At 42.1% G+C, this 24,673-nt stretch overlaps 1 long non-coding RNA gene across 1 annotated transcript in view; it reads right to left on the bottom strand.

Moving 5' to 3' along the window:
• Nucleotides 1–24,458, bottom strand: part of LOC102368357 — a 50,247-nt gene extending 25,789 nt beyond the window's left edge. The window contains exon 1 of the long non-coding RNA XR_323859.2: nt 24,332–24,458. This is a non-coding gene — a long non-coding RNA (uncharacterized LOC102368357). The remainder of the gene's footprint in view (nt 1–24,331) is intronic.
• Between the last annotated feature and the right edge of the window lie 215 nt (nt 24,459–24,673).

Below are 24,673 nucleotides of genomic sequence, written 5' to 3'. Positions count from 1 at the left end.
TGGATTACAGCAGGATGCCTCCCCCCCACAGTAGTTAGAATACCAACATGACAGAATAGCATAGGACTCTGAAAACATGGGAGATGTATGCATCTGGATGGAATAGTATAACACTCCTTAGACAGAAGGAAAGGTAGATTTATACCTTATAGACTAACTAATTCAGATATTGCTAGATAACTACCTCTGTATACTCCTCGGACAAAGAAACACACAAACAGATACACACACACACACCTAATTTGGTGGCTAGCAGTTGCAAAGACTTAGACATTTTAAAGGAAAAAGAGGATCTGTGTCTTGGACGTTTTCATCAGTGTTCAGAGTCTCAAAAATGAGGTTGAAGACATCAAACTGTATTACAACAACATCTTGGCCTCCAGAGATATTGCTGATTCCAAACTCAATAATAATAATAAAAAGAAAACATAGAAAATGAAAACAGCTCAGGGGACTCTAATTGTTTGTTGATGGTGATGGTGAATTCATAGAGTAAAATGTCTTGGATGTTGTAATGGTGAATTTAAAATGTTCACTGTAGAAAAACAAGTAGCCCGCATTGTGGGAAATGCTTTGCCTGCTATTGAAAACAAAAATAATGGAAAGCTGTTGCCTTCTGTAAGACCCCCAAGAATTTCTACAGAATTTCTCACTCATTTCATATTGTCCATATATATACAAATGTGTGTGTATGCATTTATATATATATATATATATATATATATACTTATATATGTATATAAGTATATATATACATATAAGCATATGTTTGTATATATGGGCTCAGAATTCTCTGGCAGCCTGCTGTGAGGTCCCTGAGCCTGATGGCCTCAGCCAGTGCAGCCGCCCCCATGCCCACCCCTCCAAGGGCAAACATAAGTTTTGTTCTTTCTCAAACTAAGCTAGGGCACTTAGAAAAAGCCACAAAAGATAGTGTGAATCTGTCTCAGGCTTTATGAACCTCTGTACCTAGCCTAAATGTTTTGTTTCTTTCCCATCTCTATCTGTCACTTCAAGGACATTAAAACTTGGGACTACCACTACTGGTCTTTCTTTCTCACTACTATTAGTCTTATTTCAATGAATTCTGTCAAGTGTAAGAATAGGCACTTTTTGACATCCTCACGATAATTCATTATACTCTTGTGCTTTCTTTTTATAACTTTCCTTTCCTTTTTTCTTGACTTGCAGGAGACCCTTCAAAAAAGAGATCATCAATCAGAAAATGTTCAAAGAGAAATTGACCTTCATGTCTGTTTCTCATTGTTCATAATTTTCCAATCTCTAGATGTGTCCAGAATTTGGGTTATATTTATATAGCTTACTGCTTTTGTTTGTCGTAATAGTTTGCAGCATTGCTTCTGTATTCCTTTTTTTTTTAGGGTTCCTCTCTTTTATAAACTGTGTCAAGCCCATGAATTAAGACATTTTATGAAGTAGAAGGCAGGGTTGATTTGCACTTTATACACATAGCCTTTCTTATCATCTAATGAAATGAGCTCCTGCTTATGAAGACCTATGCAACTCTGCTTTAATTAGTCTAAAAGTGCAAACCTACCCTGCGTTCTGCCTTACTTCAGACAGCTGCATTAATTCACAACACAGCCCCAGGACCGGGAAAGCCAACCCATTCACCACAACCCTGGGACTGTACTGTTTTTTCACTGCCTAACATTGACCAGGCTAATTTTATTCCCCTGACTACCCCTCTCTACAGATCAGGCAGCCCTCCACAGACTCATGAGTCCCACCCCAGACCCACCAGCCCTCCCAATCCTGCCAGCCCCTCCCTCCCTCCCAAGCAAATTACCTTTAGATGCCTGTGCCACACCTATCAAGTGGCAAACACTTGAAAGTGCCACTCCTTCTTAGGTTTAGGTGGCTTAAACTGAGCCATGAAAACCTAAGATGGGTCCTATGAACACCTTGGTCACATCCATAGAGAGCATAATTTGATGAAGGTTAACTCAAGTTATAGTCCTGCCCATAATAGAATGATTATCATCATCATCTGAACTTGATTCCTTTAATGCCACCATCAGATATCTGACAAGTTTGGCTATATAGAAGAATTCTGTAAACAGCTGTATGTTAATATGTATGGTGGTGGGGGTGGTAGAGTTTGAAACTTCAAAAATCATGAATTGCTATTAGCTACTTTATGTGAAAATGTAATGCCTGGTGGATTTATGACTCCAAAGCTATGGAAACCCTCAGAAGCTCTTTGATTGAAAATGACAAATTTGTATCGACTGAAACATTAACATTTATTTTAATAGAATTGTTTTCCTAATGTAATGTTACCTTTAGCGGGTGATAAAAACTCATTAGTGCATAACACAAATAACTCCTTTTTTTTTCATTTGGTTCATTTCATTTTGTATTAAATCCTTACCAATTTCCAGCTTGTTGACAAGCACAGGGGAAAATATCAAAATCATTACAAGATTAGCTGAATCATTGAATTCAACTTGTTCACAACAGAAGCTTATTTATAAAGCTCTGTTCAATTAAACTGAAACTTATTAAATATGTTTTGCCTGGAGAGGGCAATTTTTAGCTCGCCTGTGTGAGCCTCATACAGTGGATTTCAAAAGACACATAACTAAATGTCATCTTCACTGATTGCTTTTCCTGATTTACCATTTGCTATTACATGCATTGTTTATTATTAGTCTTGTTATTAGCCAGTGTGGTTTTGTATGAGAATGAACCTAAGACCTACGCCTTTGTGAGTATAATCCAGCAAAATAATATACTTTCCAAGGACTTAACAGTTTTACATATTGATGTTTTTTTCTTTGTAGACCCCTGAGGGATTCATTTCTCAACAGTAATGGCAGACACTATAGTATAATGCTTGACTTATTTTCCCATCAAGTATTGTTCTATGCCTACATAGTATTTTCTATTTGTTGTTGTCTAGAGGATGCAGCACTGACCCTGCCTGCTCAATGTGCAGGACTCATGCCTGCAAGCACTAGACTTTATAAGACTTATCACTGTGCCTTTACTTGTCATATCAGCAGCCTTATCTGCTGAAATACATTCTGACTGAGTAAGCCTGAGGTAGACAATGCTTAATTCTCCATTACAAAATCTTCCAGGAATGGAGGAGAGATTCAGCTGGAGGGCATCCATCCTGTCAGCATCCTATTATCCTAACACACCGTTTATTCTGTTACTGGTTTGCAGTTGGCCTTATTCAGTCTGATAATCATGTTAGAGGCTTCCCTAGTGTATCGCTGTACACCAGTTCACAGCATATTTATATTCAACTGTTAATATGAGACCCCAGGTATTTCTTCCTTCTTGCATCTCTCTATTGTCTACCTATGAACAAATGCAGTTTAAAGATCTCCTATGGTTAATGGTGCTATTACCAAGCAATAAGCTGCTTGTTTTGTTTTAAAATTGGGAGAGAAATATATAATTAAGTAAAAATGAAGCAAGTCTTGTAAAAGAGTAAGGCTGAGAGAGAGAGAGAGAGAGAGAGTGCATGATCATTAATTACTTTTTTGTAACTTTAAATATATTTTTGTTTTCCAGCTAATACATTATAAAGTACATTTAACACAACTGGTGCTTTGATAATACATATGTATCATAAGGAAGCATACATATCACAAGGAAACGTTAACATGTTTTTAACGTATTGTTATAGATTGAAGATAATATTCAATATTTCTCAGTGCAAATCTTAGGGATTTAGTCATGTGCCCAAAGTCCAGCATCATAGTGAAGCCAAGGAAAGGGATAAAGCTTTGAAAAACTCAGCTAGGATTTTCAAAGAAGCAGACCTGTTCTTCCTAGCTCGCAATGAAACTGGAAATGATTAGGCATCCTTGAAAATTCCAGCTTTTTATTTGTAAAATCATTTTTAATGTCACTTTGCTTTTACACTGCTCAGAATTTTGTATTCTTAAAATAAAAGAAATTGAGACTATTGTTAATGTATTGTTTTTCAACAGTGTAAAATACCTCTGTGAAAAATGTGCCGCACCCATTCATCCCTGATGTGCACTAGAACTCCAATTAAGAAGCAGCTAATGACGTTTTTTCTTTTGGGGATGGGGGGGAGTTTTAGTGCACATTGGGGATAAATGGGCCGGGCATATTTTTCACAGTGGTACTCTCTACACCATTGCAAAACGATTTCTTTAGTGTATGCAGTTTTGGCATATTGTTTCAGCCATCTTAAGGTCCTGTCATCACCAGTGTGAAGAGCTTGAAAGCCACCAGGTAGCATTGTAAATAGACACAAGCCAGCAATGACTCGACTTGCAAAACAATAAATTAACCATAGTCTCTATTTCTTTTAATTTTAGTTAAGAATTTACACACTTTGGAAAGTCAGAAAGGACAACTGATAGTGTGGTTCAATATAAATTAGGCTGATTCAACTAATTTTTCAGTCTTCAGTTCTTTTAGTGCTACTTTTACAGGTAGGAAATCCCAGCTCAATTACAACAAAGGGATCATTTTCATTAACTTCAACAAAAACAAAATTTCATTCCACCATCCAAATGAAATCTGAAAACTCCTTATCCATTTAAAAATGGGGGACTACTGTTTACTGACTGATAAATGGCACTGTATGCTTTAATGTATCTAAAGATGAAGGAAATGATGGAAAACATTTTAAAAGACTGAAGTCGTGAAAACAGTGGGCATTTATACACATACTTTTTTGTCCTGCAACGCGCCAAATATCCGCTGCTTCAGAGCAGGCTTGATTAATCTGAGGTGAACTGTGCTGCACCGTGTGCAATTGTATAAGTGGCAAAATGCACATCAGCATCCAGAAAATGAGAGAAGTGCACTTTTGAAATAAAGCACCTCTGATACAGGTTAGTTCAAAAACACATCACCGCCATTTTCTGAGTGCTGACACACATTTCACCACTTATACAACTGCAAGCATTGCAGCACCAGGCACTTTTCAAAGCACCTGGCATTGTCGCACTTGCAAGTGTAAAAATGCCCAGTGTTTCTAAAATAAAATACACAAATTGTCATGTTTTTAAGAAATAACACAAAAAATGTGGTGTCTTTTTTTCCCCTTCAGAAGTATAGAAAATTGATTTATATAGAATCTTCAAGGTTAAGTGATGCTATTGAATGAAACTTTGTCCACTGAATTGGAAGAACAGAACATTAAAGAGTATAGTGATTTTGCAAGTCAAATAGCTTTAATGCTATCACCACTGAAAATGGTCATGCAATAATTTATGTCTCTGTTCAGTGCTTTTCAACAGACATTCAATGTTTTTCTGCAAACATCATCAGCCTCAAGGTTAGTTGGTTGAAAGAGGAGGATTGATGCCCCAGTTAGCTATTGGAAAAAAGTGCATAAAATTTCTGAAAAACTGGGCATGTGCATTTATGCTGGCTTAAATTTACTGCACAGTAACTTACTGTGAATAGGGAATAGGCCAGCATCTACATGTGCAGGCATTAAAGCGCATTAACGCTGAGTATGGTCTGACTTGGGACTAAAGTTACCACTTTGTCTCTATGTTTACATGAATGTGTATAACTGATACTGCAGAAAGTTATGATTTCAGTTCTGATTGCTCAAAAATAATATTATAAAATTAGAATCTATTAAAAGATTAACAACAAAAATGAGTATGAAAAGACTGGCATGAAAAGAATATGAAAAGAATGAAATTGTTTTTCTTAGGAAATACATAAAGGGATCAGGGAGAATGATAAAGAGGAGCTAGATTAGAATGAGATGTTCTCATGATACAAATACAAAAACACATTTAATGAAATTGAAAGGTAAAAACATCAGAACTGATTGAAGGATGTTGGAGCTAGACTATTCTCAGTGGTTGCAGATGACAGAATAAGGAACAGTTATCTCAAGTTGCAAGAAGGTGGTGAAGCATTGGAATGGATTACCTAGAGAGTTGGTGGGATCTTCATCCTTGGAGGTGTTTAAGGCCCAGCTAGACAAAGCCCTGGCTGGAATGATTTAGTTGGAGATAGTCCTGTTTTGAGCAGGTGGTTGGACTAAATGATATCAATACCCACAATCTAAGCATTAGCACCTGATTGACTAAGTCATCATCCACGCCTGGGATTGCAAAGATGTGCATCACCCAAGCTGTGCTAGGAGCTAATGCTTGCTGGACTGATCACCAAGTCATCTGCTCAGTTATGTCACTTAAATTGTTTCACAAATGACAGCTGCAGCAGAAGCAATGCTGATGGAAGATCAATGTCGAAGGACTCAAGGACCCAAGTAAGCAAGACCTCTTCTACCACTGCCTCAACAAAAAAATTGGTGAATTCCAATCAACAACAATGGGGGAATGTCAGCAGCATGTGGGGTGTCCTCAAGACCAATGTCATTGGCACCTGTGTAGAGAGACATGGGTTCTTTACTAGGAAACATCAATACTGGACTGATGAGAATGACCAGGAGATCCAAGAGTTGATTGATCACAAAAACAACAACTTTTGTGCTTGGCAAAATGACACAAACTCCAAGCAAAAGAAATTGAATCTGCAACAAGCCCACAGCAGAGGTCCAAAGGCAGATATGCAATATGAACTAATGAGGGCAAGACCAAGCTAAGGAGTTTAAACATCTGGCTGACATCCACGATGTGTGCAACTTCAGTGCCACCAAAGCCATCTATGGTCTGAGCACTCAGGGACCGACTCCCTTGAGACCAGGGATGGAGGTGACATGGTCAAGGAAAGGGAATCCATCAATGCCTGTTGGAAGGGGCATTTTGAAGACCTTCTCAATTAAGACCCTGCTGCGGATGAGAGTGGTCTCAATTCCATCCCACAACACCTAGTTAGAGATGATCTCAGAATCCCTTAAAACCCTTGACGAAGTGATGAAAGCCATCAAGCAGATACAGAGCAGCAAGATATCTGGAGTGGATAGAATCCCCACTGATATCTTAAAAAGGGAGGAGAAAAGCTCCCATCACAGTTTTATGCCCTCCTCTTCAGGATCTGGAATGATAAGGAAATCCCAGATGATCTCAGGGATGCCATGAATGTGACAATCTTCAAAAAATGAGACGAGTCCAACTGCGGAAACTACAGAGGGATTTCATAGACTTCATAGACATTAGGGCTGGAAGGGACCTCAGAAGATCATTGAGTCCAGCCCCCTGCCCTAGGGGCAGGATGTCAGCTGGGGTCAAAGGATCCCAGCAAGATAAATGTCCAAATGTCTCTTAAAGGAGTCCAGAGTAGGTACTTGCACCACCTCTGGAGGCAGTCTGTTCCAGGCCTTTGGTACTCGGACAGCAAAGAAGTTCTTCCTTATGTTCAGCCTGAAATGGTCTTGGAGGAGTTTGTGACTATTTGACCTTGTCATCCCTTGGGGCACTCTGGTGAAGAGGCATTCCCCCAGATCCTGATGTACACCCCTTATATACTTATAGGCAGCCACCAGATAACCCCTGAGCTTGCGCTTTAACAGGCTGAAGAGTCCTATGGCTCCCGGCTTCTCATCATAAGGCCTGTTCTTCTGCCCTCTGATCATGCATGTGGCTCTCCTCTGGACTCTCTCAAGCTTCTCCACATCCTTTTTAAATTGTGGAGCCCAGAATTGGATGCAGTACTCCAGCTAAGGCCTCACCAAGGCCAAGTACAGTGGGAGAATGACATCTTGGGATTTCCTTGAGAAGCACCTATGGATGCAAGGCAGAGTTTTGCTTGCTTTACCAGCTGCAACATCACACTGGTGGCTCATATTCATCTTGTGGTCAATCATGACCCCCAAGTCCCTTTTGGCTGTGGTGCTAGCAAGCGTAGCACTGCCAAGCCTATAAGCATGCTGCAGGGTTTTTTTTTTCTTCCCCAAGGTGGAGTACCTTGCATTTTTAAGTGTTGAATGTCATCAGGTTTTCATCTGCCCCTTTTCTGAGCCTGTTGAGGTCGGCCTGAGTCACTAGCCTATCCTCAGGTGTGGACGCTTTACTCCAAAGTTTGGTATCATTGGTAAGCTTTGCCAGCCTGCTTCTGATACCAATGTCCACATCATTAATAAAGATGTTAAAGAGTATAGATCCAAGGATGGAGCCTTGGGGGACCCCCAAATCTTGGTCACAACACACCACGATGATTTACTTCCATCGACTACAACTCTCTGGGTTCAACCTCGGAGCCAATTCCCCAGCAATTGGACTGTGATGTAGCTGAGGCTGCAGTTGGCCAATTTTTCCATGAGATGATCATGGGACACCAGATTAAAGGCTTTTTAAAATCAACATATATGACATCAATCTCTTCTCCCTTGTCCAGGTGATATGTCACCTGGTCATAGAAGGAGCTGAGATTGGTCAGGCAAGACCTACCCACCACAAACCTACGCTGGCTATCCCTCATGATGTTGCCATCAGCTAGTTTGACAAGAATGGTCTCTGATAATTTTTTTCCAAGATCTTCCCCAGGATAAAGGTCCAGCTAATAGGCTTGTAGTTCCCCAGATCTACTTTTCTTCCTTTCTTGAAGATAGGTACCACATTGGCCTTGTTCCAATCTTTGGGCACTTCACCTGAGCACCATGAGTTGTTGAAGATCCATGCCAGTGGCTGAGCTATGATGCCTGCCAGCTCCTTAAGTACCCTGGGGTTTAAACTGTCTGGGCCAGCTGACTTGAAGTTTTCCAGCCCCTCAAGGTGTTCCATCACATGGTCTACAAAATAGATAGCTTTTAGCTTTACTGTCCACCACTGGAAAGATTATTGTGAGAACCCCTCTGAACCATCTCCTTCCACTTGCTGAAAAGCTCTTCCCAGAATCTCAGTGTAGGTTAAGGGCATCAACTGGCACAAACTTCACAGCTCACCAGCTGCAGGAGAATTGTTGGGAACAACCTGGCCCTCTCTACATGGCCATCTTTGACCTCAACAAAAGCTTTCAACTCTGTCAGCTGAAAAGTGTTGTGAAGGATCCTTCTGCAGTATAGATGCTCACTGAAATTTGTCACCATCCTCTTCCTGCTTCGTGAAAGTATGAGAATGGTGGTTCTCAATAATGGATCTATCACAGATCCATTTGAGGTTAAAATGAGAGTTAAGTAAGGTTGCATCATGTCTCCAACACTCTTCTCAATATTTCTTGCTGTGATGTTTCTTATGACCACCAACAAGATTTCAGCTGGAGTGGAGTTAAACTACCGAATGGATGGTAAACTGTTTAACCTCAGCCAACTCCAAGCCAAAACCAAGACCACCCTGACCACAATCACTGAGTTTAAGCATGCTGATGATGCTGTAGTATGCCCTCACTCAGAAGCAGACCTTCAGGCAATTGTTAACATCTTTACTGAGGCATACAAGAAAATGGGACTGACACTTAACATTTGGAAGACTAAGGGCACCTATACACATGATGGACCTCTCTTCTGATGCATGCTAATTAGAATGCATCTGAGCAGACTTGATTAACTGAGTCTGCTGTGAGTTTGCTGGGGTGTGATAATTGGCATACTCCAACAGCCTCTGTCACATGTATTCAGTGTCCCCACATTTCAAAATAGTGGCAGAAGTGCTTTAAATAAAGCTCATTGAATGAGCTTTAATTAAACAACCCCCACCACCATTTTGAAGAATTGGGTGCTGAATACACATGACACTGTGGGTGCTTTAATTAGAGTGACTTAGAGGTGCTCTAAGTAAAGAGTCCCCCTCACTCCCACCACAGAGCACATGTATAGATGCCTATAGGTCCTCTACCACCAAGTTCCTAATGAACAGCCCCCAGCTCTGGTAACCTAGATCCACAGTGAGACTTCGGGGAACATTATTTCCCATACCTCAGAAGCCATTGCTCTTGGCTGACATGACTGAAGAAATCCAACATTGCCTCAAATGTGCAAGTGCAGCCTTTGGATACCTGAAGAAATGGGTGTTTGAAGATTGCTACATCAGATCTGAAACCAAACTCATGGTTTATCAAGCAGTTCTGATCCCCACCTTGCTGTACGGAGCTGTGTCATGGACAATGACAAGGAGACATCTAAAGTTGTTGGAGATGTACCATCAATGATGCCTGCAGATGATTCTCCAAATCTGGTGGGAAGAAAGATGCACCAACACTAGCATTCTCCTACAAGCAAATACCATGACTATTCAGGCAATGATCATCTGATATCAACTTCATTGGGCTGGCCATGTCATCCAGATGTCTGACTCCAGATTCCCAAAGCAAGTTTTATTCTCCAGCTCAGCCAAGGTACACGCTTAAGAAGAGGGCAGAGAAAGCACTTCAGGGATGTCCTCAAGGCCAACTTAAAAAAATGCAACATCAATGTTAACTCAAGAAAGACTATCACTATTACTCTGACCAATCATTTAATTTCCATTCACCACCCCCTTTCTAAATTTATCACAACAAACAAGGACACAGTACCTGGCTTCCTGGGCTCTCCATGGGCCCAGAAACCTAGCAGCAGGGGTGCGGTTGCAGTCTGTCTTCTTATGTCACTTGGTCTAATGCCCTAGACCAGCGGTTCCCAACTTTGAGTTGCAACCCAAATGAGGGTTTCAGGTGCAATGTCAGTGGCACTGCATGCAAAAGACAAGCTGTGCCTCATGCCAGGAGCTCCCCTGCCCCCGGGCTCCCACTGCCACTGCTGCCACACTGCTCCCAGCAGTGGGTTGTGGCAAAAAAAAATGAGAATCACTGCCCTAGAGTGAAGTAAATATATTTGTGTGTGTAAGTTGTACAGCCTGTTATGGGTCTCCCTATGCTGTTAGGTACAGTGCTGAACTTTTTAGTGTGACAACTTTTGGACTATACAGGAGCACAGCAGTCTACTGGGGCATATACCATTGCAAGTGCGGCAATTCTAAAGCACTTTGAAGTTGGCACACCATGTTGTGGTGGCTAAACATCTTAAGGCAGCTACCCATGCAGAGACTTTACTACTGACCCATGGAATGTGATGTTTATATGATCTAATGGGACTCCGTGGTACATTGGAGTATGCTTATGGGGAAGGATGTGGTTGCCTACTCTGATATGCAGTGCACTCTTGCCTCAATGATTGTCTACATGGAAGACTGATGATACTGATTTATTGATGCTGCCCCCAGACTTCATGCCTCTCAAACACCCTTCCCCTAACCCCCATGCCACTGGCCTGGAACAAAGCAGAGGCACCAGGGCTATTACCCGCTACTGTTCTTCGGGGTTTATCAGTCTGTGTTACGTTGCGTGGGACCATAAATCTGGTTAAATGATAACTGGCTGCCCCATCCCTCAAGGTCATGTTGCTTTCCTGAGAGAAGCCATCATGTTGATGCAGAACTACTTTATGCAAAATGACACCCAAATAGACCCCAACATACACTTTTTTTGAGCCCCACAGTAAACAGTTGCAACTTCAGGTTTTCACTGAAGCATCTCTGGGCATTGTTTGGCAGAGCACCTACATATGAGCACCACTGCAGGTAAACCCCACAACTCCCTTCCTCCCTCTCCTTCTCCCAGAGAACTAGAGAAGGCGCATCCCTCTGGAACAGGAGGATTGATTTCCCAGCCCCCCTCAGCTTCCACAGCAGGGAGATGGAACCCAGGCATCTGGGTTTTCCCAGCTGGAAGGTGGAATGCAGATTCATCAGTGCTGGGTTGTGAGCAGTGGCATGGCTTCTGGCCCTCAGTGGGGGAAAGGATCCATACAGGGGACTCAATACAGGCCGCTCGGTGTTGCCCTTGTTTGCAGACTCTTCATTTGTACATGGAAGGTCCACTCGTGGAGCCTGAGATGCTGGGTCCAGGAGGGTCAACCAAAGACATGTGCATAGACAGCACCAGCCTAATGAGGAAAAAATGGGACCCTCACTGTGGGGAATTGGAATGGATAGGTTGGTGACTGCTTACACCCACACTGACAGGGCACTTGAGCAAGGTGTCCTGGCCCAGGAGCATGTTGTGAAGGTCCAAGAATGAGGTCTGCAGATGGCCATCTGCTGTATGAGGGAGGCTGCCTATCCCTCTGTGGAGCAGAGAGAGAGACAGTGCCAGGTTAAGGATTTTATGCACAGGGTCAAATACCACTTGGGCTCCAGCTACAACACCCCTGAATGGAGTCAGGGCTGCTTCCTGCAGAGAGACTGTAACCCACCTGAGCAGGAGTGGTGGGACAAGCTGTGACCCATCCCTGTAACCCCAACATGGAAAGCACTGCTCCATGGACTCTTCCATGTGGTGACAGGAACAGGGGTCTCAGAGAGGCCAGCCTTGAATGGCAGCCAAGGGGCACTGCACACCACTGATTGGAAGATGACCGGATAAGTGGTGGGGGAGGACAGAACATTAGATATGGCTCGTGGGAGCCACTGAGCCTTGCCAGGAAGGTGTCCATCAAGGTCTGCTCTTGGGAGCAGCAGCACAAGAGGGGAGGGGGACCAGGCTGCTGAAGACCCAATGCCAGACCTGGCAGTGACTTAGCCTGCATTCCAAGGCCAACTCACTACTCCCAGCTGCTGGCAATCACTGGTATAGGCACAGAGCCCCAAAGAGGTTCCAGGCCAGTCCTGGGAGGTCAAGAGAGTGCTCACAATGCAGGGCAGGGGGAGGTGAGACCAAGCACCCTTTTGAGCCAGGCCACTCCAGCCCTGGATCCTGCTGCAAGGGAGCAATGCAGCCTCTGTAAGGATAGGAAGCCCCTGGGATCAGGTCCAAGTTTTGGAATGGGCAACTTTATTCTGCACACAAAAAGATTGGCAGCTTCAATATTTAATTAAACCAAGAGGTGACAGTTTCACACGCAGCATTCGCCCTCCTACCCCAAGGTTTTTTATTTATTATGTTGAGTCCCCACAGCTTCCCACCCACCTTCCCTGCCCCCCGCCACCCCACAGCATCATAACCACTCAGTGCAGCCAGTTTCTTTTCCCTGTCTCTCAATGTTAACTGAGAAAATTTCAAGTTCTGGAGTGGGCAACATTCCACAGTTTTTGTTTAATAAACAAACTAAAAGTTTGGCAGCTTCAACATTTGATTAAAACAAGGCAAGTCTCTTCCTCAGGCCACATTTCCCCACAGCCCAGGTGTGTAACCCTAGCAAATTCATGTGATGGTGTGGGTTGTAGGCAGTGGTGCCCAGGATTCAGGGGCAGAAGAGCCTGGGGATAGAAACCCATGGCTTGGTGCCAGAGTTGGGCACTCAAAGCCCTCTGGCCATACTCGTCTGGGGAGGTCTCCCAGTACACATGGGTAAGAAGCTACAGGGATTTGTGGATCCACACAGTCTGCTGCTATGTGGGTCTGGGATCACCAGAATCAGCAAGGGAGGAGTACACACATGCAAAACCCAGGACACATACACATGCAAAACCCAGGTGTCCGGGACATGGACACACACACACTTGGTGGGTCCAGGGTGTGTTGTGTAGGCATATGTGGGGCAGCAAGCTGAAAGCTCATAGCTATGATGAGCCATTGCTGCTGCTGCATCAGGTCCAGGTCGGCGGCTCTGATGTCCCTGACAGCCAATCCAGGTGGCTCAGCTGTTCGGCTCTTCTTGGGAGTCTTCAGCATCCTGGGGAGCCTGCAGGGCACACTGGGAGGCATGGGACAACCCTCCTTATTTGCTGGACTTGGCCTACACAGCCAGGCTCTGAGACTCCCCTTCCCCCGTTCCCTACCCCCAGCCACCACAGGGGATAACATGTTCTGCTTGCTTCCAACCTAACCTTGGGTGCTTAGAGTAAAGCTCAAAAGTTATAGCATTTTCATCTTGGGCTTCTTGAATACCTGTATTTAGTCTAAATGCCCAGGTGTGAAGCATTCATTGGCCATAAGTCACCTAAAATTAATGGGAATTTATACACATACTTTTTTCTCCCACAACATGCCTGAGATCTGCTGCTTTAGAACAGACTTGATTAATCAAGTTGGCTATGCACACGAGCTGTTGTGAACTGCGCTGCACTGCATACAGTTGTATAAGCAGCAAAATGTGTCAGTGAACAGAAAATGGTGGCAGTACACATTTGAACTAAAACACCTTGTATGTGTTTTAGTTCAAAAGCACACCTCCGCCATTTTCTTAGTGTGTTAAGAGCATTAGGAGTTAATTTTGGATGAGTGCACGAGTGAGTGAGTGAATGTTTTTCAAGCATACATATTCTGCTAAAGAAGCAGCCTTTGAGAACAGGAAGATAAGAAGAAGAACAAATGGCCTACAAAAAGATAAGGAGCAGAGCAAACACCCTTTCTCAGGATGTTGTGAAGCAACTCCTCACCATTTACATACCTAAAGCCATGGTGTACATGACTGAAGGACTGTGAATTTTGATAAAGCCAACTCAGCAACTCAGCTCAAAACAACAAAGTAATTGACTGAGAGGGTTGCCAGGGACACCACAACAGTCTGCCTGGACTAAGTATAAGAGGACAGTGAAGACTGGGCCCTGACAACACTGTCTGCTATCCACATCACATCAGGAGAACCTGCTGGCATCCCTCCTGTCAGATCATCATACCCAGAGTCATCACAACTGGCCATTGTGACTGAGCACCAGTGGGTTGGTGCGTGCATGCATGCACACGCGTGTGTGTGTGTGAGTATGAATGAGATTAAATAAGTATCACTAATCCCAAATTGATCTATGGGTGTCACTTAATAAAGATCCAAACCCGTGCATTGGTCTTTTATCCAACAAGTGCTGACATGCATTTCACTGCTAATACAATTGCAAGTGATGCACACTGACCACAGCTCATGTCAGTTTGACCTGGCTTGCCTAACATCTGTATTGGATTTTTTGGTACTTTTATCTAACAGCTGATTAAATCAGCTGTTAGGGAAAAATGCCAAAAAGCCCTGCTGAAAGGTGCAATCTATACAGACGATGGGTGAGCTGGGTCAAATTGATGCAGTTCCTCTTATGGTAAAGCACCATTTTTTCACATCTGTCAGTGGCCTTAGTACTTACCTGATTATATTCATATATACAAGAATCCATCTTTAAGAGAATTTGCTATTTGTTGATGAGATATTCATATAAAGATATCTAACATGCTCAATATTCTATTTCATTTTTCGAGCCATAAAAATCTCTCCTCGTGGGTTTTTTTTTATGTCATCGATTTTTTTCTTTCCTGTTAGTCCAGCTATATCATTCAAATCTAAAGATCTATGATTCTTATGAAGGAAAAATGCATCATCTCTCCTTGGCAAAAAAGTTTCATATCCCCTTCAAAGCAATATAGTTTTACCTGGGTGAAGCTTGGCATCAACCTTGCAACCAAACATGTTGAACCATTAACCTGCCAGGGCCTATGTTTTGACATCAGCTGTTTAGGCTACAGATGCAATGGTAGTGAAATTACATAAGCTTATCCTTTGGCATCAGACCAGCAAGTTACAGATGCTGAGTCAGTAATCTGATAAAGACTTTTGACCCGATAGAAGCTCAGAAAGACTGAGACTTATACTTGCCTTGTCTTGAATTTAACATAATAGCTTAGATGTGCTGAGCCAGTGAGACTTTTACATTATCTCAGTAAGTGAAGAGCACAGCTCCAGGGACCTTGCAGAGGCCTATCATGACATCAGTCCACTGTCCTGCTTCAAGTACCTGTGAAGTATTCCTAATAAAATATGCTAACACTTTTTCCCAGGACATCTCTGTGTAAATCTAAGTTAATTGAGGGTTTTTAACTTTGCGTGAAGACACTTAGAACATACTAAGGTTATATAAAACACAAGCATCCACATGTTAAAGCTTGCTAAACTCGTGCCTTCTAAAGGTCTCAGAGGTCTCAGAGTCATTCCACTTATTTAAGGTCCAATTAATTCTGGGCTGTGCTACCTAACTCATTTTAGGCTAACTTCAGTCTGTTTCACAGAGAAAGAATGAACAATTGGTAGGATGCCTTCCAGGTTCCCTCACCCTCCCCACCTGCCCCTGAACAGGATCAAAATGTAGAGCAGGGATAGAGTTTCTGGGCATTTATACACATACAGGCAACCCCTGCTTAGCGCTCTTAATTGGTTCCTGAAAAACCGAGTGTTAAGCGAAACGAGCAATAAGCAAAACTGGAAGTATTTGACGACCAAAGATGGTGACTACAAGTGTTTTTTATGACCCAAGATGGGGACCGTGAGCATTATAGTGAAACTTGCTGAGCAATAAGTAAAATCAGGTATCAATTTAAAATGAGCGTTATAGCGAAATAGCTCTAAGCGAAACAGTATTAAGTGGGGATTGCCTGTACTTTTTTCCAGCTATGTGCCAGAGATCCATCACTTCAGAGCAGACTCAATTAATCAAGTCTGCTCTGCATGTGAGCTGAGTCAAACTGTACTGTGCTACGTACAGTTGTATAAGCTGCAAAATGCATGTCAGTGCACAGAAAATGGTGGCGGTGCGCTTTTGAAATAAAGCACCTCTGAGGTGTTTTAATTCAAAAGCTCGCTGCTGCCATTTTCTCAGCACTGACGCGCATTTTGCCACTTGTACAACTATATGCGTCTCAGCGCCTGGTGGTTTTCAAAGTGTCTGGCACTGATACACAGGGATGTATAAAAATGTCCTCAGTGTCCTGACTCCTATTCATGCCCCCACTCACTATCCCTCCAGTAGCAAGTCAGAGCTGTGCAGGAAAGAAATGGTATTAACTCTTAATACTGCTCATAGCACATTCTAAGTTTAATACACAGATTCAGTGTGATCTAAGGACAACACTTAACTTCACCCTTAACTGCAGTTCATTCCAGGGACAAGCCTGTCAGGCCTTGTGCACCCCTTGCTACCTACTGGTAAAAGAACAGAAATGCATTTTGGAAGGTCTATGCATGTAAAGGGCTGGGCCTTTCCTATTTTCTTTTCCATCAACACCCAGGAGAATCAGGACTGCCTCAAATGAAATTCCTATTTATAACCTTAGTAATTTGAAAAAGCCTCATATGAGAAGTGTAGGCTCAGGGGGGATCTGGTGGCTGCTTGTAAGTACATAAGGTGTGTAAATCAGGACCTGGGAGAACATCAGTTCACCAGAGCGCCTCAAGGAAAAACAAGGACCAATGGTCATAAACTCCTCCAAGACCATTTTAGGCTGGACATAAGACATTTGTCTTTACTGTCTGAGCCCCCAAGACCTGGAATAGACTCCTTCCAGGAGTGGTACAGGCACCTACTCTGGACTCATTCAAGAAATGCTTGAATGCTTATTTTGCTGGGATCCTTTGACCCTAGCTGACTTTCTGCCCCTGGGCTGGACTTGATGATCTTTGAGGTCCCTTCCAGCCATAACCTCTATGAATCTATGAAATCTATTAAATGAAGCATGCTTACTGGCCAGGCTGCTGTTGGCATGTTATTTCCAACTGAAGTAAAAACAGTACATAGTTAACCCATAGAAGACCAAATTACTCACCAACTCAAATAGTCCCAATGGCTTCAACAGGACAACTTCTAACAGTGAACAACCTGCATAACATATTAAACGTTCTGCAAATAATTTTGACAGAAAGAGAAAAACTCCACTCTCAGGTACTACAAAGTAACCCTTTTGAAACTTCTAAGGATGCACCAGTGAGAAAAGAGAAACATTGAACCCACTGACCTTAAGAAAAAGTTTATTTGTTCATTTGTTTTCTATTGCTATTTCCCTTTATCTATTATAGTCAATCCTGTTCATTTAATCTATCAAAAAATAATCTATTTCTATCTTACTAGTTTTGGTAAGTAAACATCCCTGCTTTAGGGGATTATAATATTGCTTCCATGACCTTCTGCTCCCTAAATGTTGCTCCATCTTATGTCCATTTTCCTGTTCCTCTCATTGTGCCTCTTCTGGCTATTTCCTTCTATTTACAACCGTTTTGCCTCATGGATGTTCCCTCTCATTGATTTTTGTACTTTATTGTGGTTATTTCCTTTTCTCAAATGTTGTACCTTTTCATCATTCTGGGTGTTTTTATGAGACAGTTTTACTGCTACATTACAGATTCACAATATAAACATTTTATTTCTTGGAAAGTTGAAGGGCTAAAAATTGCCATTAATAGGAAAATGCCCTTACAGGTTTAAAATGAACTAAATGCTCTATAGCATTTCTCTGAGAAACTCATTTGTCAGAAGCTGAATCGGAAAAGTTATCGGGATACTGGTTTCTGAAGCAATCTTTTCTGCATCAAATCATTTTTCAAAAATAGCTGTTCTTTTCAGTAAATACTTAGGGCCAAATTCTGCCTTGAGCTACAGACAAGCTTGTCATTGAGCTGTGGATGCGTGTTTTAGAGAAGATGCTCGTTCTTGTGGTGTACTGTCATCTTTTAACAAAGAAACTGTTCAGAGCAAGCACATGATGGAAGATCTGCAATAAATAAGGTCTTGGAAGGGAACTGTGAATCTGGTTTAGCAAGCAACCTGGTACAGATTAACAGTGGAATGCAACTGGAATTAAAGAGAATCTCTAGTGGGGATTAGAGGCAAGCAGTTAGTACTTAGTACTTGTAATTTTGTATACTCACATTAGGCAGGGATTAAATGAGTTCACAAAGAGCAGAGAAGAGAGTGGGGAAAAGGAAGTCCCACAGTGTCTCATCCTGGGTGTTGCAGGATGCCACACAATATTAGCACTGTTAGGTGTGAAAACATAATTCACAGAATAAACCCAGAGTTTTCAAGTAGGAATCCAGAATGTTAAAAACATTCATTCTGACCTGTTTTTGGTTTTTCTGAGTTCTTTATAACAAAAGAATTACTCCATTACCTTTCTGTATTTATTTTTTTAAGAGTGAAAACTAAGAGCTGACAGTTTCAGAGGGGTGCTTCAAATCTATTGAGAGGTGCCCCAAGCCTAAAAAGATGGAGAATCTCTGTTTTAGACCAAAACCCTATAGATTGGGCATTTTACAGCAAGGTCCTGCTTTAATTGAGCTTAACTCTGAGCACAGCCTACTTTCAAACTGGCCATGGCTCCAGCCATTAAACCTGGAGTTGGAGTTACTGCTCTTGTCCAAAGTGCCACTGCTTTGCCCCCACTGCCACTTCTTTGTGGCTGGGACAAAGCCCCTACCACCCAAATGGTACAGAAGCCCACCCAGCTCCATGGGGTCGATAAAATGGCTCCATGAATAAGATCCAAATCTCTATCTCAGCGAGTCGAATACTTGACAGGAGGGTAGGAGACTTCTTTTCTAGACCTGCCACCATTCCTGTCCCCCAGGGTGAATCTTGAACCTACATTTCACAATCTTTAACAATCAAGTCATGAACGAGGCACTGAGAAGGACATTTCCTCTCCTTCCCCTCCCCTTATTGTAGCTGGTCCAATAGGCTGCCAAGAGGGAAAAAAACTATGAAGCCAGGAAAAGCACAGAGAAAAGTATGTCACTAAAAGGGAGTGGGTCCTGGGTTTTGGTTCCTGCTCTGAATGGTGCTTCAGTAGTTTGACCACTTACAATTCAGTGTTTGGCCATTTGCCATGGTTTAGAAGCTTTGTTTCTTTGCAAACAAACAGACATTTGAGTCACAATATCATCATTGTTTCCTCCTTGTTTGTTCCCATTTGAATAAGTCAAATGCTTACCTACAAGAAGGCAAAAATTATGAGTTTAATTACTGATATAACTACCAAGGATGAAATTATTAAAAGGTTTTTGAATCAACCCCTTGGTCAATATAGTTATAATTCATTATGTATATAAAACCAAATAAATTACTACTTTTCCCATATTTAAATTGTTGTTTAAATATCTTAAATTTAAAAGAAGAAAAAAAGAGAAAATAACCCTAAAGCTAATCATTGAAGCAATGATTGCTTTAATTCCAAATCCAGACTAAAGAGAGTACTCTTCTGTGTCATCTACCACCCTATTTCTCTTGCTAATTATGATTTCATGCTATTAGTCTTAGCCCCCATGAATCAAACTTGTAATTTGGCCATATTATTTCCCTTTCTTAGGTCAGATTTATTAAGCTTAAATACAGATTCTGTACTGATACCTTAGCTATATTATTCATTTAGCAAAGAGATGTCTCTTCCCTGGAGCTGAGCTTTACATTAATCTTGGAAAAGCATTTGCTGAAGTTGAATGGGACTACTTATTTTATACCCTTCAATGGTTTGGTTTTGTTCCCCAGTTTATTAAACTAATATCCATTCATTACAGAAACCCAGCTGCAAGAATGTGCTAACTCCTTAGATCCACAGAGATATAAGATCTTACTGATTATTTTCCTCTCATTTATTTTTAAAGCATTAGAACATCTTGACAGAACTCTTCAATGCAATATAAGCATTAAAGGTTTTCATGCTGAACATCACAGGTCTAGTTCGACTCTCACCTATACTCATATTTTCAAATAGAATTTAAAGTTACATTATTTTCAGATGACCTGCTTCGTCATTGATCCCTCTTGTCTACTAAACATACATTTGAGCTTATAAAAATATTCTGCTAAGAAAAAATATAATTCTTCCTTTAAAATATAGATATTCAGATCTCATTTACTTTTCCTTTTTTGCATTAAAGCAGAACTGGAAAAGCATTACCTACCTTGGGAAGAAGAATCTCTCTGGTTAGCTTTAATCTTTTCTAGTTGGATAGATCAAGAGTCCATTAAAATGCTTATAGTTTTACTATTTATATAGTGTAATCATTTTAATGATTGTTGATACATGTGGGGTCAAATTTTGTTCCAGAGATGTAAATACCAAGTAACTAATGACTAGAAATATCTGGATTATTCCTTCATGAAAATAGGAGAAAATTTGGCCCAAGGCTACAACAAATTAGGCGACTGTGGTTTTGACACCTACACAGTCAGATGGGTCACAAACTGGCTGGAGGGCCCAGAGAGTTGTGGTGGATGGGTCATTTTTGACCTGGAGGGATATGGGCAGTGGGGTTCCCCAGGGCTCGGTCCTCAGGCCCGCACTGTTCAACATCTTCATAAGTGAATTGGACGAGGGGGTGAAAAGCACCTTGTTCAAATTCGTGGATGACACTAAGATGTGGGGAGAAGTGGGCATGCTAAAAGAGAGGGATAGGCTGCAACTAGACCTAGACAGGTTATAGAGGTGGGCAGATGAGAATAGGATGGGTTTCAACACGGACAAGTGCAAGGTACTACACCTGGGGAGGAAGAACCAGCAGCATACCTACAGGCTGGGAAACTCCCTTCTCATCAACACAGAGACAAAAAGGGATCTTGGAGTCACTATTGATTCCAAGATGAACAAGGGCTGCCAATGTGGGGAAGTGGTCAGGAAGGCTAACCGCACCTTGTCACGCATCCATAGATGCATCATGAGCAGGTCCAAGGAGGTGATCCTCCCCCTCTATGCAACATTGGTGAGGCCACAGTTGGAGTATTGCATCCAGTTCTGGGCGCAGCACTTCAGGAAGGATATAGACAACATCGAGAGGGTCCAGAGGAGGGTCACTCACATGATCAGGGGGCAGCAGGGTAGTTCTATGAGGACAGGCTATGGGACCTGAACCTGTTCAGCCTCCACAAGAGAAGACTGAGAGGGGAACTGACTTGGTGGCCATCTACAAACTGGTCAAGGGGGGCCAGCAGGCAATGGGAGAGTCCCTGTTCCCCCAAGCACTACCGGGAGTAACAAGGAATAATGGCCATAAGTTGACTGAGAGTAGGTTCAGGCTAGACATCAGGAAGCACTACTTCACATTCAGGGCGGCCAGGAGATAGAACCAACTTCCAAGGGAAGTGGTGCTTGCTCCTACCCTGGGGATCTTTAAAAGGAGGCTAGACAATCACCTAGCTGGGGTCATTTGACCTCAGCATTCTTTGCTGCCCATGGCAAGGGGTCGGACTTGATGATCTGATTACGTCCCTTCTGACCCTACCAACTATGAAATGTTGCTATTTTATCTGCCTGTAACCTTGCAGAATTTTATAAGCCTAATGTTGGACAAAATAGGCCAACGATTGAATTCTATAAAGCAAAATATAAACTATAACACATAAGAAACTCTAGGCACCAATCCCTCAAGGAATCTAAACACAACCTTATTATTTATGCATCTAGCCATATTCATTCCATTGTCTCAAGATACATTATGTGCCATTATCCTAGAAATCACAGAGAAAGATATAGGTTTAGAAAGATCACACAACAGATCAGAACAGAAATGTCCTCACTTAATTGGGGCAGGCTAGTAGAGTAGGATTTGTAACTAGTAGGAGTTGCTACTAGTTTTGTAACTAGTAGGAGTTGTGTGCACTAGGAGCTTGGAATATAGATGAATATTGTCCATCAATTTTAATTGAGACTTTTACTTTTGCTTTTCTCAGACTTTTCTCTGACAAATCTCCTGCTCTGAATGAAATTTTTATTACCGAATTAAAGCTTAAATAGTGAGCAAAGAGGAGGGGGGGGTGGAATATTTTGATTGTTTGGGTAAAGAGGGAGTCTCAGGTCAGGTCTTTGTATTTAATTCTACTCCTCCCTAACCTGGGTTTTCCTTTTATCCATTTACCTGTTTCCCTTGGGAAGAAAACAGTCCAGCCTACCTCTTGTTAGAAGGGACTATTAGGCATGCAACAATGGAATTTTGGGGGCAAATAAATAAATACAGGCCCCCCTGAGCCAGAGCATTCTTCATGGTCAAATAGATGGCCAGCTTAGCTAGAGCAAGGGAGAGGTTGACCAGGAGGTCCCAGGACTTGGTGGGACCATGGATGTAAAAAGAAAAAGGTGTGGGGAGTATTGCGGTGAGACCCTCAGCAGTTGGCAATGAAAGGAATTCAGGAGGCGATGAAGAAGCTGCAACCTGATGCACTCAAAATAGGAATACACCAGGGTCTTCCTCTCCTGGCAGAAGGGGCAGGTGTTGGTGGGCATCCATGAAATGCACCAGACACATGGCTATGTTGGTGGCTTTGTGTAGGAACCACCATGTGAGGTCCCCAAACAAAACAGTCACATCTCTTTCTGAGATAGGGGCACCCTGTAGCTAACTCCAGTTGAGACTCACAGAGATTTTGTTCACAGTAGGTCATGTTTTCTCCTATTTTTTTCTAAAACCTTGCTACCCTTTTTGGGCATGATCTGCAAATGAACACCAAATAATAAACAGTTGTTTTCTAACTTTTATTGTTTTCTTTCCCTGCTTGTGTTTTACGTTAAAAAAACTACAGAGATTCGAAAATTGAAATATTGTTGGCTGCTTATAGAGGTTAAAAATATCAAGAGTGCGACTTTTCCATGAACTCCTGCATCAAGTTCAGTGCATGCCCAGAAGAGGTATTATGTTAGTTGGACCTGGCTTGCCCCGTGTCTGTATAGGCTGGGCACTTTAGTGGGGCTTTTGTGGGGCTTTTATCTAAAAGCTGATTGAATCAGTTTTAGCTAAAAGTGCCAAGAAGCCCCTCTGAAGTGCCCAATCTATACAGATGCTGAGAAGCTGGGTTGAAGTAACGCACTGCTGCTTCCAGTAAAGGACTTTTTTTTAACATCTGCCAGCAGCCTATGTGATTCAGGGCTTGATTCAACAGGGTAATTAAGTACATACCTAATTTAGGCATGTGAATAGTCTTATTGACTTCACCTGAAGAACTCTGTTGCTTAAAGGCACTTGTTAGATATCTAGCTGAATCAGAGATGCAGTGATCAGATGATCTGCTGATTTGTGTGTTTTTGCATTCAGAAAGTATTCTTGTTTCAGCTATTTATCAATAGATGTCTTACACGGTCTTCATTACTTCCTAATTGCCAAACCTCTTAGCTTTCCTTGCTACATTCAGATTTTAAAAAGCAGCTCAGCCTCTCAAGCATTTAAGAGTCCTCATTGATCTCATCCTCTCCTCATTTATTAATTGACCTATTCTTACCCAAGTATTTTTTCCTACTGACTTGTATGTTATAACCCATCTTATTCCCTGTAACATCCCTGGCTACATTAATTCATTAAGCAATTTTGCTACCCATTGCAAATGCCCCACTCCAGACTTAACTTACTTCTTTCAAGATTGTTTCCCTTTCTCTAGCTCCTTTCCCTTTTCTTTTACCCTCAAATCCTTAATCACTGCTTCCTGAATCCTTCTTAAAAGCCAGATTCACAAGCATGAAGTACAAGGCAGTTTAAACTGAATGGAGAAAGGCAATCTTTAGGTAACCAAGAGAGGTGTTACACAGGCTTCAGGGGATAAAAGAAGGGCACATTCCAGCATCTCTCCCAACCATACAGCTGGTCCAGTAAAAGATATCATCAAGAAAGTCTTTGGCTTGTGCATTTCCTGTAACCATCAAGGCAACAACAACACTCCAACCCTACTTCAGATCACCCTGTTTTTTAGGGCTTTCTACTGGGTAAAGGGGGATCCAGAGAAGGTGTGGCAACATGATTGCATCTTACTTTGGCTGTATTGTACATGCAGTCTTAATGCAGGATCTGGCAAGAACCTCTACTTTCACACAGCTCCAGAGTCCAGAGGGTGAGTGCTGGCACCACCACTCATCTCTAACTTTCCTCTGCTTCTGAATTCAGTGGGGAAGGGGAGGGTGTGAAAAGGTTAACAGCATCATTGTTTACTCCTGGAACTCTGCAGCTGCATGAAAACTGCCCCCAGCCATACTCTGCCCCATTAAATTGGTGAGTTCTGGTGGGAGCCTGTGCTGACTAGGTAGTTAGGTCAGAGCTTCCTAAACATGTGTGCCCCATTCCTATATCAATGACTGCTATGGGATGGGAAGGAGC

Source organism: Alligator sinensis, unplaced genomic scaffold (genome assembly GCF_000455745.1).
Source record: "Alligator sinensis unplaced genomic scaffold, ASM45574v1 scaffold33_1, whole genome shotgun sequence".
Classification (NCBI taxonomy): Eukaryota; Metazoa; Chordata; order Crocodylia; family Alligatoridae; genus Alligator; species Alligator sinensis.
Note: the sequence above shows the minus strand (reverse complement) of the source record. Positions and strands in the feature narration are given on the sequence as shown.